The 14,583-nt window shown below is 50.4% G+C and overlaps 1 long non-coding RNA gene across 1 annotated transcript; it reads right to left on the minus strand.

Annotated features, from left to right (window-relative positions):
• Positions 1 to 11,804: 11,804 nt before the first annotated feature.
• Positions 11,805 to 14,051, minus strand: LOC105718456 (uncharacterized). The gene is made up of 2 exons (XR_001107771.2): positions 12,800 to 14,051; positions 11,805 to 12,255 (listed from the first exon to the last, which is right to left on the minus strand). It is a non-coding gene; the product is annotated as an uncharacterized LOC105718456 (long non-coding RNA).
• Between the last annotated feature and the right edge of the window lie 532 nt (positions 14,052 to 14,583).

Below are 14,583 nucleotides of genomic sequence, written 5' to 3' on the forward strand. Positions count from 1 at the left end.
CTCAAATGTGTGATTTATTTGACTTTCCTCTGTCCCAACCCTGGTCTTGATCTCTATCCAAAAGACAGTCCCCTTTCCCAGGCCCTGTGGGTCAGCTTCTCCCTGATGTTTGCCAGTAGTGAAATTAACAAATGTGGCTAAGTGCGGTGGCACATGCTTATAATCCCAGTACTTTGGGAGGTCCAGGTGGTGGGACTGCTTGAGTCCAGGAGTTCAAAAAAAAATTTTTTTTTGGAGACACTCTTGCTCTGTTGCCCAGGCTGGAGTGCAGTGGCACGACCATGGCTTACTGCAACCTCTGTCTCCCTGGTTCAAGTGATTCTCCTGCCTCAGCCTCCCAAGAAGCTGGGATTACAGGCATGTGCCATCACACCTGGCTAATTTTTGTATTTTTAGTAGAGACAGGGTTTCACCGTGTTGGCCAGGCTGGTTTCAAACTCTGGACCTCAAGTGATCTGCTTGCCTTCACTTCCGAAAGTGCTGTGAGCCACTGCCTAGATCCCCCAAATAATTTTTTTCAGAGACAGGGTCTCACTCTGTTGCCCAGGCTGCAGTGCAGTGGCACAATCGTGGTTCACAGCATCCTTGACATCCCAGGCTCAAGTGCTTTTCCCACCTCAGCCTCCTAAGAAGCTGGGACAACATGCTCACCACAGCATGCCCAGTTAATTTTTTTTTGTACAGACGGGGTCTTGCCGTGTTGCCCAGGCTAGTCCTGCATTCCTGTGCTCAGTGGATGCTCCTACCTCTACCTCCCATAATGCTGGGATTACAGGTGCAAGTCACTGCACGCAGCCCAAAAGAATTCTTTTTTTTAATTAGCCAGGTGTGGTGGTGCATGACCGTAGTTCTAACTACTTGGGAGGCTGAGGCAGGAGGATTGCTTGAGCCTGGAGTTCAAGGCTGCAGTGAGCTCTCATTGACCCACAGCACTCCAGCCTGGGCAACAGAACAAGACTCTGTCTCTAAAAACAAAACAAAACATTTCCTGTAGCCTTCTAATTCTTGGATAAAGTAAGTATCTGACAGCACAAGGCCCAGCAGCATCCCACATTTGGTGGCTGTAGGCATGGCGACCCAGCAGTTGGCTGAGTTAGCCTCCCAGGACATGACCCTTACTGTTAGTCACGAGTCTTGTGTTGCTCCTGAGGAACTGGTCGGGAGGAGAAAATCTAGACGGCAGCTCTCCTGGTCAAAACCCAGTCATTCAGGAGCCTAAATGCCATGCCTAGGTGCCTGGCTGTAAACTGTTAGCAGGAATGGAGTGCTCTGATGGTGTTTTTGAATAACATTCTGGCTGCTGCTGGGGATTGGACTGGAAGGCAGCCAGGGAGGACGCAGGGAGATTTGATATTGCAGTAATCCTGGCCAAAGGTGACTTGTGAAAAGGGGCAGGCAACTGAAGGGGCAGGAGAATGTGGCCCCTCTGAGTTTGGAGAGAGCTGCTGCACTAGGCCAGGAAGACACTCTTCTGCAGGAGATAGGTCTGCCTTCAGTGGGCACCATGGGATTGGGTGCAGTGGCTCATGCCTGTAATCTCAACACTTTAGGAGTCTGAGGCAGGAAGATCACTTGAGCCCAGGAGTTGGAGACCAGCCTGGGAAATATAGTGACACCCTGTCTCTACAAAGAAAAAAAATTAAAAATTAACCAGATGTGATGCCTGAGGTCCCGGCTACTTGGGAGGCTGAGGTGGGAGGATCACTTGATCACTTGAGCCCTGGAGGTCAAGGCTGCAATGAGCTATGATCATGTCACTGACTCCAGCCTGAGCAACAGAGTGAGACTCTCTCAACAAAGGGGGCAGGTGGGAACCATGGGGGACCAGAGCAGCAAGGCTATTGTCAAGTTTCCAGTAACCATCCTCTTGCCAATGGTCTTTCTCTCTATCTTGGATTTAGGGATAGGGTTTTCCTACCTTGGGAGGCTCCCTTGGGAAATGGGAGTATCATAGCCACAGGCCTCAGAAGCTCTAGAGTTGCCGTTGAATAGTGGATAGGAAGTTCTGTGCAATGCTAGGCACTGTTAGAAACCTCTGGATAAGCCTCACAGGGCCTCAGCCATCTGGGAGAAGGATTAGCTGGAGTGTAATAAATATGACTCCAGCGGCTGGGGAGGGACAGCTCATTCCTCCATGAGGTGTGGGGCTGGCAGCCTCGCGGGCAGCCAGCCACCCTTCCTCTCTGGCCTCCATCCTGGGCACTGGGCCCTGGCACTGGGCAAGGAGGCTGCTGCACCTCCTTTTTTCTCTTCCCTTTTAGTGGGAAAGATACCTGCAGCCTAGATTCCCAGGAAGGGGAGGTGAGAGAGCGGACGCGCCACTGACTGGCCCAAAGTTCTCTGGAGCCAACCGCTGAGCGAGGAGGGCGTGGCCGGGCTCGGGTTCCTGGTGCCGGGCGGCTCTGCAGGCTCAGTGACCCAGCGGTTCCTGCCCAACCCTCACCTACCTGCTGTCCCAGCCCTGCCGTGCAGTCTACATCTTTGCCAAAAAGAACGGCATCCCCTTCGAGCTTCGCACCCTGGAGCTGACCACAGGTTGGCAGGGCAGGTGGCCCAGGGGATATCGACACCGATCCCCGCCTGTCCCTGCTGCTTTGAAGTCAGATCAGGAATGCAGACCAACAGGAAGAATCAGACACTCCACTGTGGTATCTATTTTACTTTATTATTTTTCCGTTTCGGAGACAGGATCTAACTCTGTCACTCAGGCCGGAGTGCAGTGGAACAATCATGGCTCACTGCAGCCTCAAACTTCCAGGCTCAAGTGATCCTCCCGCCTCAGCCTCTCAAGTAGCTGGGACTACAGGTGCCCACCGACATGCCTGGCCAATTTATTATTATTATTATTATTATTATTATTGAGAGGAGGTCTTGCTATGTTGCCCAGGCTGGTCTCGAACTCCTGGGCTCAAATCTTCTTGCCTTGGCCTCCCAAAGTGTTGGGATTACAGTCATGAGCCACCATGCCCCGCTGGTTGTCTATTTTAATAGAGGCATGATCTTTGTGTAGTGAATACAAAACATTCTTCAAAATACAGGTTAAGAGGGGACAGAGAAAGGAAAAAAATCCCTCGGTGGCGGTGGCGGCGGCAGCGGCGGTGGCAGAAGAGCCGGCCGGGGCTGAGCGCTCGGCTGCAGCGGCGAGGAGGCCCTCTCCCTGGTTCGCCACCGGTCCCCGCCCGTCAAGGAGCAGGAGGCGGCAGCTGCCCCGCGGGTGGCAACGACTTCCAGACACAAATTTTCCTCCTACCATTGATCCAGGTGATGAGACATGGTATTCACCAGTCTATCCTTATGAGTCTAGAAGTAACACTCCTCCTTTTGCTAAGCAAACATCATGGGATCAGAGTAGAACACACAGTGTTACATCATCTCCAACACTTTTAGGTGACAATGCAAAAGAAAATGGAAGGCAAACCTCAGACAAGGAGGTTTATGATGAGGACTTCTTTGCATATTCAGAGCCACACTAGACCTGCCCATACAATTCAGGTGCTCTTCACTTGCTCCTTACAAATCATCTCCTGAGATGGTACCTTTGAACAAGGAAAATAAAAATGGAAGCATGCCATTTTTGTGCCCATTGCTTAATGGTTCATGAAAGCCACACTGTTTCAAATGAGACAAAAGTCTAATCTTACTGAATCTTATGTGATAAATAAAGAAATATATGATTAAAAAAAAAAAAGAGGGGACAGAGCAGGTGCAGAGGAGATGGAGTTGGGCCAGAATAACTTCACCCCATGTGCTTGGAAAAAGCAATGAAACTGCCTCCTTGTTTCCTAAGTGAATAGTCCCTGTCTACTCCTGCCTGGTTTCTTCCACTTTTTTTTTTTTTTTTTTTTGACAGGGTCTCACTGTGTAGCCCAGGCTAGAGGGCAGTGGCATGATCCTGGCTCAACCTCTCAGGCTCAAGCGATCCTACCACTTCCTCCTCCCATGTAGAGTAGTTGGGACTCTACCAGGCATGCCACCATGCCCGGCTACTTTTTTGTTTTTTTTTTTTTGATATGTGCAGAAACAGGATTTCACCAAATTGACCAGGCTGGACTTGAACTCCTGAGCTTAAGTGATCCGCATGCCTCAGCCTTCTAAAGTGTTGGGATTATAGACATCATCACCATGCTAGGCCCAGGGTCTCTGCCACTTTTGTGTATTTTTTCTTGCCATTCTTCTGCTTTTTTTTTTCCTGTATCTGACTTGCTCTATCTCATGGGGTTCTCACCCAGCTGAAGGGGCTACTCCTAGAGGCTGGAGGGCCCTGTGGCAGGGCAATGGGGAGGCCAGCACCCTCACCCGGAGCTGCAGTGTTTGCTGGTCTGGCTGGCCTAGAGAGATGCCGCTGGAGCTGAATTCAGTGGAGGAGCCAGGGCTATAACTGAGCAGCAGGGCAGAGAGCAGATCCCGAGGCCCCTGGGCAGGCCAGAAGGAGGCCCCTGCTCAGCTGAACCTTCCCAACTGCTGCCCTTGGTACAACCAGCTGGAGCCACCTGCTGCAAAACAGGGGCTGGACACAGAGGCAGTTTGTGGAGGGAGAATGGGCAGGGTGTGCATGTCCATTCTGTAGAAGGGCAAAGAGGCCCACGGGTAGGCCTGTGATCAGACTGCAGCCTGGCTCGACTGAGGCCCTCTGATCCAAACACACTAACCAGGCACCTAATGCAGCCTCCAGCACAGAATTGGGGTGCTAGAAGTCAGTCAGGCCTGGGAGTCCCCAGTGGGGAGGGAGCCTTGAGAGTCTGGCATAGGAAAGGAAGAAGAGCTGAGCCACTGGAGGCTGCGTGGCTGAACGGGGCAGGGATTCCCAGCAAGAACCAGGCCTCCTCACCACTACCCAACTCTCAGAAGGAAGGAGAGTACTACATTTTTAGCAGTACCTGTACCAGGCTTCTTAGTGCTACCATTTTGCCCATGAATGCTGTGGGGAAGTACTTTTTCCCTGTATGGAACACCCAGTGAGCTTCAATAGCTATTTGCTAAGCATCCACCAGGGCCAGACCCCATTTGAGCCCCGGGGTTTGAGCAGTGAACGTGTCTACGCCCTTGCCCTCATGGAGTTCACATTCTGTTAATAGAAGGGGAGCTGACAGCAACCCGGGTAAACATGTAACATATTGGATGTTGATGGATGCCATGGAAAAAATAAACAGGGTAAGAGTGGGGGTGTGTATCGTTTTGAGTAGGATGTTGAGGCAAGGCCCCCTGGAGGAGGTGGCATCTGAGCAGAGAGCTGTAGGAATGCACAAGGCATGAGGGGAAGGGTGTTCTGGCTGAAGTGAAAAGTGAAGGCAAAGGCTCCAGGTGGCACAATGCATGGCCTGCAGACTGGAGAGCAGGGTGGGTGCAGTGAGCAGGAAGAGCAGGAGGTCAGGGCAGAGGGTAGCATGGGGCACTGGGAGGACTTTGGCACTTACAGCAGGTGAATTGAGTCCCCAGACAGTTTTGAGCAGAGGAGAACTGTGATCTGACTTACATTGTAAAGGATCCCCCTGGCGGGGGTGAGAAAGCTACTGCAGCCATCCAGCACGCAGCGCTGGAGCTCCAGACCAAGGTGGTGGTGGTGCAGGGTCGATGTGGGGAGGGGTGGTAGGTTCTGACTTGCCTTGAAACTCTAACTGTAGGGGTTTGCTGAAGGGTCGGAGGTGCGGGGAGGAACTGAAAGCAAAAACCAGCCTCCAAGTTGGTGGCTGCATAGTGGCATCCATTACCAAGGCCACATAGTGCCTCCGTGGAGGAGCTGGATTCACATTCAGAGCCTGGGGTGGCTGGATGGTCCGACACCACAGAGGCATGATGAGCTCTGGGGGTCAGACTGCACAACCCTTCACCATAGGTGGTCGGGAGATGGGACAGGGTGGGAAGATATGCTGCCATGTCACCTGGAAGGGCCTCTCCCTGCTGGCCTTGCTCCTGGCCCTGTCCATGCTTTAGGTATGTTGGGGAGAGATCTAACTTGCTCTCGTTCTTCAGAGTCACATTCAGTGTCCCTTCCTCCTGGAAGCCTTCTCTGAGCCCCTGGCCCCTGCTGAAGTTCATGACATTTTGTTTCTTACTTGCTGCCCTTAGTTGAGATTATAGGCTGGCCCTGTGTAGGGCTGTGTGACCTTGGACTGTTACCTAACCTCTCTGAGCCTCACATTCCTCCTCTGCACCATGGGGATAGTAATAATGCCCTAGAAAATGGCTGAAGAGTGACCAGGGCATGTCTTCTGCCCCTGCCGTGTCCCCGCAGTGTGGCGGTCTTGCTGAATCTGAGCATCAAGTGCAAAGCACCTGACCACCGGTACCCCCAGGACCTGCAGGCCTGCGCCCACGTGGACAAGTACCTGTCATGGCAGCACATGGCCCTGAGGAGTAGCTGCTGCTGGGCCGTGCGGCAGAAGGTGAGCCATGGAGGGCAGGGACACCTCCCAGGACGCTCAAGCGATGGTGCTTTCTGTTTAAAAAATCCAGTTCAGACCTAAGACCAAATCCTGGAATGCCAGAGACTGCCTCATCCACCCAACTTGTTTCATAGAGGAGAAACCAAGGCACAGAGCCAAGGAATGATTCCCCTAATATGCCTTACTAAAAACAAACCCTCACTATGCTACACACATAATTCCTAGATGGAGAAGTATTAAGTGAAAAAAGTCAAACTAGGAAGAAGTGAGGAGACATTTCAATAAATGTTTGTCTGATGTCTGGGTATAAAAGGACTTCTAAGCCTCAGAACAGTGGGAGAACTCAACAAAGAAAAAACCAGTACGTACACAAGGACATTTTCTGTAAGAAAAACTGGATTAAAACTTTAAACAAGCAAAAAACTGGGAAGGACCTTGGTAAAAGGTATGTCAGAAGGAAGTAGTGTTCTTTAAGGCTCTTAGAAACCCATCAGACAGGCAGGTGTGGTGGCTCACGCCTGTAATCCCAGCACTTTGGGAGACCAAGGTAGCTAAATCACTTGAGGTCAGGAGTTTGAGACCAGCCTGGGTAACATGGTGAAATCTCCTCTCTACTGAAAATAGAAAAATTAGCTGGGTGCGGTGGCACACTCAGGAGGCTGAGATAGGAGAATTGCTTCAATGTGGGAGGCAGAGGTTGCAGTGAACTGAGATCATACCACTGCACTCCAGCTCTAGACAGATCGAGATTGTCTCAAAAACAAAGAAAAAGAAGAGAAACCCATCAGACAAAAACACACACACACAAAATAAACAAAGGAAATCAGCAGGAATTTCACTGAAGGACAGAGAGAAATGGTCAATACATGGATGAAAACATGTTTAACTTCAGTAATAATCAAGTAAGCGCACACGGGGCCAGGCACGGTGGCTGGCACCTTCACCGTTAGAATACTCTGTCCTCGGCCGGGTGCAGTGGCTCACACCTGTAATCCTAGCACTTTGGGAGGCCAAGGCGGGCAGATAACCTGAGGTCAGGAGTTTGAGACCAGTCTGGCCAACATGGTGAAACCCTGTCTCTACTGAAAATACAAAAATTAGCCAGGCATGGTGGTGCGCACCTGTAGTCCCAGCTACCCGGGAGGCTGAGGCAGGAGAATTGCTGGAACCCAGGAGGCAGAGGTTGAACTGAGCCAAGATTGCGCCACTGCACTGCAGCCTTGGTGACAGAGCGCGAGGCCATCTTAAAAAAAAAACCACAAAACTCTGCCTCCCCATATTTTTTGGCTGCAGACTCTTTGATCACATTTTAGTGTGACAGTGATTTTGTAATATTTCCTATGGAGAGAATAGAAAGACAATTCAGTCTCTCCTTTGGCAGTAGGCATATCTCTGTGAGGTAGATCAGCAGGACTTTTCCAAGCACAGGTTAAAACCCTGCTGATCAAAACATGACATAACAATAATAAAGAATAGCCAAAACCAGCTCAGATTAGGAATTATAATGTATTTGCCTAAGATACACCCACCAGGGCCATGAGTTTACAAATGATACCATGGCAACAACCCAGGAATGACCTTATATGGTTTCAGAAAGTTCATGAATAACCCACCCCTTATTTAGCATATAATTAACAGTGGGTATAAATAGAGCCAGCATTCCTGGAGTGCTACTCTACCTATGGGGTAGCCCGAATCTGTCCATGGAGCAGCCATTTTGCAGTACACTGTTGCTTTCTAACTTTGCTTTTAGTTTTGTCTGTCGGCTCAGTCTTGAATTCTTTCCTGAGTAAAGCCAAGAGCCTCTCCACCAGCTGAGTCCTAATTTGGGGGTTCACCTGCCTCAGCCAGAAGCCATTTATGCACTAAGACAACTATAGCAATTTAAGTAGGTACAGAAGTGACTTCAAAGCCCAGAAAACTATCCCACTAAACCCATACAAAATGATCCCCCAATTTTGCCTTGGAAGCCTCTTAACATCTCTGCGGTGAGGGGTTTATAAAGCCCCATTTTATAGATGAGGATACTGAGGCTCAGAGAAGTGACTCACTCAGGGTCCCACAGCCAGATAATCCCTGTGTTCCTGGGTGACTCAGTGCCACCCGAGATGTTGGCGGACACTTTGGCTGACCTGGACAAGTTCCTGCAGACCAGGCCTTCCTTACTGGGTCCCACATCTGTGTCTGACTTGGTGGCAATCATGGAGCTCATTCATGTGAGTGAGCTCATGCATGGCCCGCTGGGCAGGGGGGTGTCCAGGAAGGGAGCTGACATCCCAGCTCACGTTGTCTTTTCTGACTTGCCCAAGATCACTCAGCTGGCACTTACTAAGTGCTTTAAACACTCTCTTAGTATCTCAGTGGGTCTCCAACAACCCGAGGAGTGGGCAGAGCAATGGTTATTTCACAGATGATAAAGCAGCTTTACAAAAACATTAGGAACTCAATAAGTTCCCTATAGGGATATACCCCGGGGAGCTGTTCACTTAATGTCACAGCAGGTTTTGTAAGGAGAAAACCAACAGGTCTTTCCTGAGGGACGTGGGCTTAAATCCCAAGATACCCTGCACCATTCTGTAAACCTCCCGACATTTCACAGACCCTGGTCAGAGTAAAACATGGGGGTTCGGGCCATTAAAAAAACTGCCTTTAACCACCTAACTACAGGAACATCCCTATCACATCCTGCTGGACAAAGAAGCCAAGGAACATATTCATCAACATGCTGGGCAGCAAGCCATACTGCCCCCCTCCCCACATCCAGACCTGTCACTGTCCCAGTCTGTAAGCGGGACTTGCGCTCTGACACTAAGCTGGTCGCTGGTCCCACTCCACAAGTTTGTGCTGGCAATAAAGCTGTGCTGCAGGTAAGTTGCCAACTCTTTCTTTAACCTTCGCCTTCCCTTCAAAACCTAACAAGGATGAATGAGGCATGAACATCAAAGTAGAGGGTCAAACCCAAGGAACAGGTTCTGTGAGAAGTCTCCCTATTGACAAAGGTTACTAAGGATGGGGTCTTCTCTGGACCCCCTAGTCTTAGACTTAGTCTGCCACAGCCAGAAGCCTTGAAATAAGATCGGGATGCTTCCAGCATAGCCAAAGACATAGACTTCTCTTAAAAGCAGTGCCTAGCTCTTCCCAGGCCGGGCCCTCATTGTTCACCCAAGCTGTATTATTTTGTGAGTCTCCCGCCATTTTGTAGACCCTCATCAGTCAAACATTCTACGGGGTTTTAGGCTTTAAGTAACATCCTGCCTAACTGTCTGACTTCTTTATCACATGCTTTTGGACAAAGGTTTAAGGAATATTTTTATTAACATCCTCTTGGGCCATAAGTCACACCGTCCAGACCCCTCTCGTTAGGATTCTTCCAGCCTGTAACTGGTAGTGCGGCTTTGGCATTGAGTTGGTCCCCACCTCGCTAGGCTGTGTTAATAAACCTGTGTCGTAGAGTCATCAACTCTTTGTCTTTAACCCTCATCTTTTTGTCAGAAACCTAACACTCCTGTGTCCTCTCCCTCACCTCCCCCGGCATCCCTGGATACTGTCCCTCTTTCCTCTCCTTAACCCGAAGGGAAATCTCCCCCTTCGGGTTAAGGTTAAGTCTCCCAGGGATTAAGAGGGAGCTTGAGGCACCAGAAAGAGCTGCAGTCACAGCCACCTAAGAAAGCCATCTCCAGCCACAAATCTTGACTATTAAAATGGTAATTTGAGTTCAACTTAAAAAAAAAAAAAAAAAGAAAGCCATCTCCAAGGTCTCTTCCTGTCCAAGAGCTGGGCTCCTGACTCAGACAAAGACGGCTTTTGTTTCTTTTCCTTTCTAGCCCCCCACTCCCCACCCACTCCTTTTCTGCTCTCTAGTAGGGGCTCGTTATGGTTTATAGGGCTGGGGAACGATGCCTCTCCTGCCCTCCATTTCTGCCATCTCCCTTCTTCCCCTCCACTTTTTCTGAGTCCACCCCTCTCTTCCCTTCTCCTTCCCTCCCTCTGGGACGCTGCACAGTACCTTCCACCCGACATGGCCTGGGACTCCAGACTCCCTCTGAAGGCACGGAAGTAGTTCCTTCCCTCCCCTCGACCCGGGCTTTCGGCCCTTGATTCAGAACAATCTGAGATCCCGAGGCCCTTCCCTTTCCAGCTCTGTGCTCCCCAGTTCTGGGGAGTTTTCTCGCCCCTTCCCTGCAGCCCCCGGGGCTACCCGGACACAGGGAGCCATCCGGCGGCGCTCTCGGAGGCCCTGGGTACACTGGCAGATAGTCACCGCCTCATAACGGCGCAGCGAGCACCCACTGCCCGCTGCCTGTTTCCGGCGGCCTGTAGCTCCGGTGGGCGGGGTTGGCGGGGAAAGTGATTATGCGCGTTCCCAGCATGCTCTGCGCGGGGATGGGGCTCCCATAGGCCAGGAGAAGGCGGAACTGGCGTGGTCAAATAAGCCCATCAGTCTCTAGCCAGCTCCGTGCGGGGGCGGGGCTCCATTGTCTATATTTCTACCCACAGCTGCCTGTGACTTAGGTATGCTGTTAAGGCAATATAGGCTTCCTCTACTATGCTTATTACACTCGTGAGCTCTCCCTGTAGACTTTAACATCCATATTTCTACCAACAATCTCTGCAAGGCAAGCTATGTTTTCTCTCATAGGCCTCAAAATTCTTCCGGCCTCTGCCCATCACCCAAATTTAGAGCTACTTCCACATTTTTCGACTATTATTTGACTGTTTGAGACAGGATCTCACTCTGTCGCCCTGGCTGGAGTGCAGTGTCACGATCAGAAGTCATTGCAGCCTAGACTTCCTGGGCTCTAGAGATCCTCCCACCTCTCCGTCCTGAGTAGTTGAGACTACAGGCATGTGCTACAACGCCCAGCTTTTTTTTTTTTTTTTTTTTTTTGAGATCGAGTCTTGCTCTTTCGCCAGGCGGGAGTGCAGTGGCGCAATCTCGGCTCTTTGCAAACTCCGCCTCCCCAGTTGTAGCTATTCCTATTCCCCCCGCTTCAGCCTCCCGAGTAGCTGGGACTACAGGTGCGCCACTACGCCTGGCTAATGTTTTGTATTTTAGTAAAGACGGGGTTTCACCATGGCCAGGATGGTCTCTATCTCCTGACCTTGTGATCTGCCCACCTTGGCCTCCCAGAGTGCTGGGATTACAGGCGTGAGCCACCATGCCTGGTCAATTTTTGTATTTTTAGTAAAGATGGGTTTTTGCCATGTTGCCTAGGGTGATATTGAACTCCCGGGCTCAAGTGATCCGCCCACCTTGGCCTCCCAAAGTGTTGGAATTACAGGCATGAGCCACTGTGCCCAGACTAGATTTTCTTTTTTTTTACAGCAGCACCCTGCTTCTTGGCGCCTACTTTCTCATCACCAGATAAGCTTTCTGCGCTCATCTCCTCTGGCTAGTGTAACAAATCACCACAACCTTGGTAGCTTAAAACAACATAAATCTATTCTCTTATAGTTACAGTTCTGGAGACCAGAAATTTAAAATCTATTTCACTGGGCCAAAACCCAGGTGCTGGCAGGGCTGCACATTCTCCAGAGGCTCTGAGGGGGAACTGCTTTTCTTGCCTTTTCCAGCTTTTGGAGCGGCATGTCTTGGGTCATGGAGCTCCATCTTCCATCTTCAAAGCTCACAGTGAAACCTCTTCAAATCTCTCTCAGCTTCCATTTTCTTCTGCCTTCTGTGTCAAATCTCCCTCTGCCTCCTCTTATACAGACATTTGTGATTGTATTTAGGGCTCACTCGGATAATCCAAGATAATGCCTCCCTCTCAACATTCTTAATCACTTCTGCAAAGTCCCTTTTGCCACAGAAGGTAATATTCACAGGTTCCAGAGATCAGGACTTGGATATCCTTATGGGTCATTATTCAGCCTACCACAGGAAGGAAAGAGAAGATGCTGCCGGGCTATGGTTTGAATGGGTCCCCCACAGGCATGTGTTGGAAATGTAATCCCCAATGCAACAGTCTTGGGAGGTACGGCCTAATGACAGGTGTTTATCTCATGAGGCCTCCACCCTTATTAATGGATTGATGTGGATTATAAAAGGACTTGAGGCTGTGAGTTCAACCTCTTGCTCTCTCTTGCTCTCTCTTTACCCTTTCACCATGGAATGATGCAGCAAGAAAGCTCTGGCCAGACGCTGGCCCCTCAGTCTTGGACTTTCCAGCCTTCAGAACCATGAGCCAACACATTTCCACTCCTTATAAATTACCACCAGGTAGGGTGGGAGGGGGAAGTAAAAATAAAATAAAATAAATTACCACCAGGTGTGGTGGCTCACGCCTGTAATCCCAGCACTTTGGGAGGCCGAGACAGGCAGATCACCTGAGGTCAGGAGTTCTAGACCAGCCAGCCAACATGGTGAAACCCCGTCTCTACTAAAAATACAATTAGCTGGACATGGTGGCTCATACCTGTAATCCCAGCTACTCAGGAGGCTGAGGCAGGAGAATCGCTTAAACCCAGGAGGTAGAGGTTGCAGTCAGTCGAGATGGCACCACTACATTCTGGCCTGGATGATGAAATAAGAGTACGTCTCGATAAATAAACAAATAACCTAGTTGGTGGTATTCTGTTACAGCAGCACAAAACAGACTAAGACACTCTGCTCATATTAGGGGAGTTCATGTGCCTTTGATGAGTTTCTTCTGGAGTGCCTGCCACTGCCTACTTCCCTCTTCAACCACCAACCCCAGCAAAGGTTTGTGGTTGCCACATCACCTCCCCTGCTGCATCCCATCTTTGGATTTAAGCATTCAGATTTTAGCATTCCCTTCATTTGGCCCTTCCCTCCTTCTCATTTAGGCTTAGTCGAGGCTGTTCCTTCTTCCCTACTCTTTCTGGAGGTGGGAGAACAGCCAACAGTCAGCCACAGGACACTGCCCTGGGCTGCTGGCTTCAGGATTTCCTGGAGTTTGGGGGTCCAGGGCCAAGTTGCAGGGAGTTAGGGGCAGGAGAGTGATGGCCACAGCCTGGAAATGATGCCTTCAACCAGCCGATGAGCAGAAGGAAACATGTTAGTGGTTAAAAGGGGAGAGATTTTTGACAGGAGTCAAGCAGGTTTTTATGTGGGAGAAGAAGCCAGAAGAGGGGAAGAGGTTGAAGGTGGAGGAGAGAGGAGCTAAGTGGCCAAGTGAGGTCCTTGCTGAGGATGGAGGTGACTCTGAGACCAGGGGAGATGCATGAGCCGGCACCTGAGCCTGGGGGAGGGAGGCCAGGGGAGCACAGAGGCCCATCCACCCATGAGCCAGGTCTGACCTTGTGGGTAGGAGGGGGCAGCCAGCCCAGGGGAAGCCTGGCCTTTGGAACCTGCAGTGAATGAGGTCGGGAAACTGTCAGGCTCTTCGGGATCCAGCTAGGTTAACTCTTTCATCTCCTTTCCTGGATGCAAATTTCTTCTTGGATTTTTACTCTTTACTCTTCCAGCTTTCCCCCATACTATCTCATACAAGCTGAATCCTCAGCCCACCAGGGCTTCTCAGGCTTTTCCTGGAACTTCCTTGTGTTTTTCAGATAGAAACTCAATGCCAATTGGCTTAGGAAAATAAAAAAATTGGAGTGGGAGGTGGGTGGGTGGGGAGATTTCTCAGAAAACTTCTCCAGTCATAGGAGAGTAGGGGTGTAGAGGCCACCAAGAGAAATGGAATCAGAACCTGTTTCTGTCTCCCCCACACTTCCCCCTTCCTTTCTCCTCCCGCTTCCTTCCCTCCCACCCTCCCTCCTTTCTTTCTTTGAGACTGGATCTCTGTCTCCCCATACTTTTTTCTTTTCTTTCTCTCTCTCTCTCTTTCTTGACATGGCATCTTGCTCTGCCACCCAGCCTGGAGTGCAGTGGCATGATCATGGCTCACTGTAACCTCCAAGTCCTGTGCACCAGCAGTCATTCCACTTCAGCCTCTGGAGTGCCTGGGACTACAGGTGCACCCCACCATACCCCACTAATTAAAAACAAAAAAGAAACAAAAAAAAACACCAAAACTTTGGGCCCGGCACAGTGGCTCATGCCTATAACACCAGCCCTTTGGGAGGCCAAGGTGGGCTGATCACATGAGCCCAGGAGTTCCAGAGTAGCCTGGGCAACATGGCGAAAGTCTCTACATAAAATACAAAAATTAGCTGGGCACGGTGAAGCATGCCTGCAGTCCCAGCTACTCAAGAGGCTGAGGTGGGAGGATCACTTGAGCCCTGGAAACGAAGG

This window comes from Aotus nancymaae, unplaced genomic scaffold, assembly GCF_030222135.1.
Source record: "Aotus nancymaae isolate 86718 unplaced genomic scaffold, 86718_ANA_hifiasm-v0.15.2.pri h1tg000210l, whole genome shotgun sequence".
Classification (NCBI taxonomy): Eukaryota; Metazoa; Chordata; class Mammalia; order Primates; family Aotidae; genus Aotus; species Aotus nancymaae.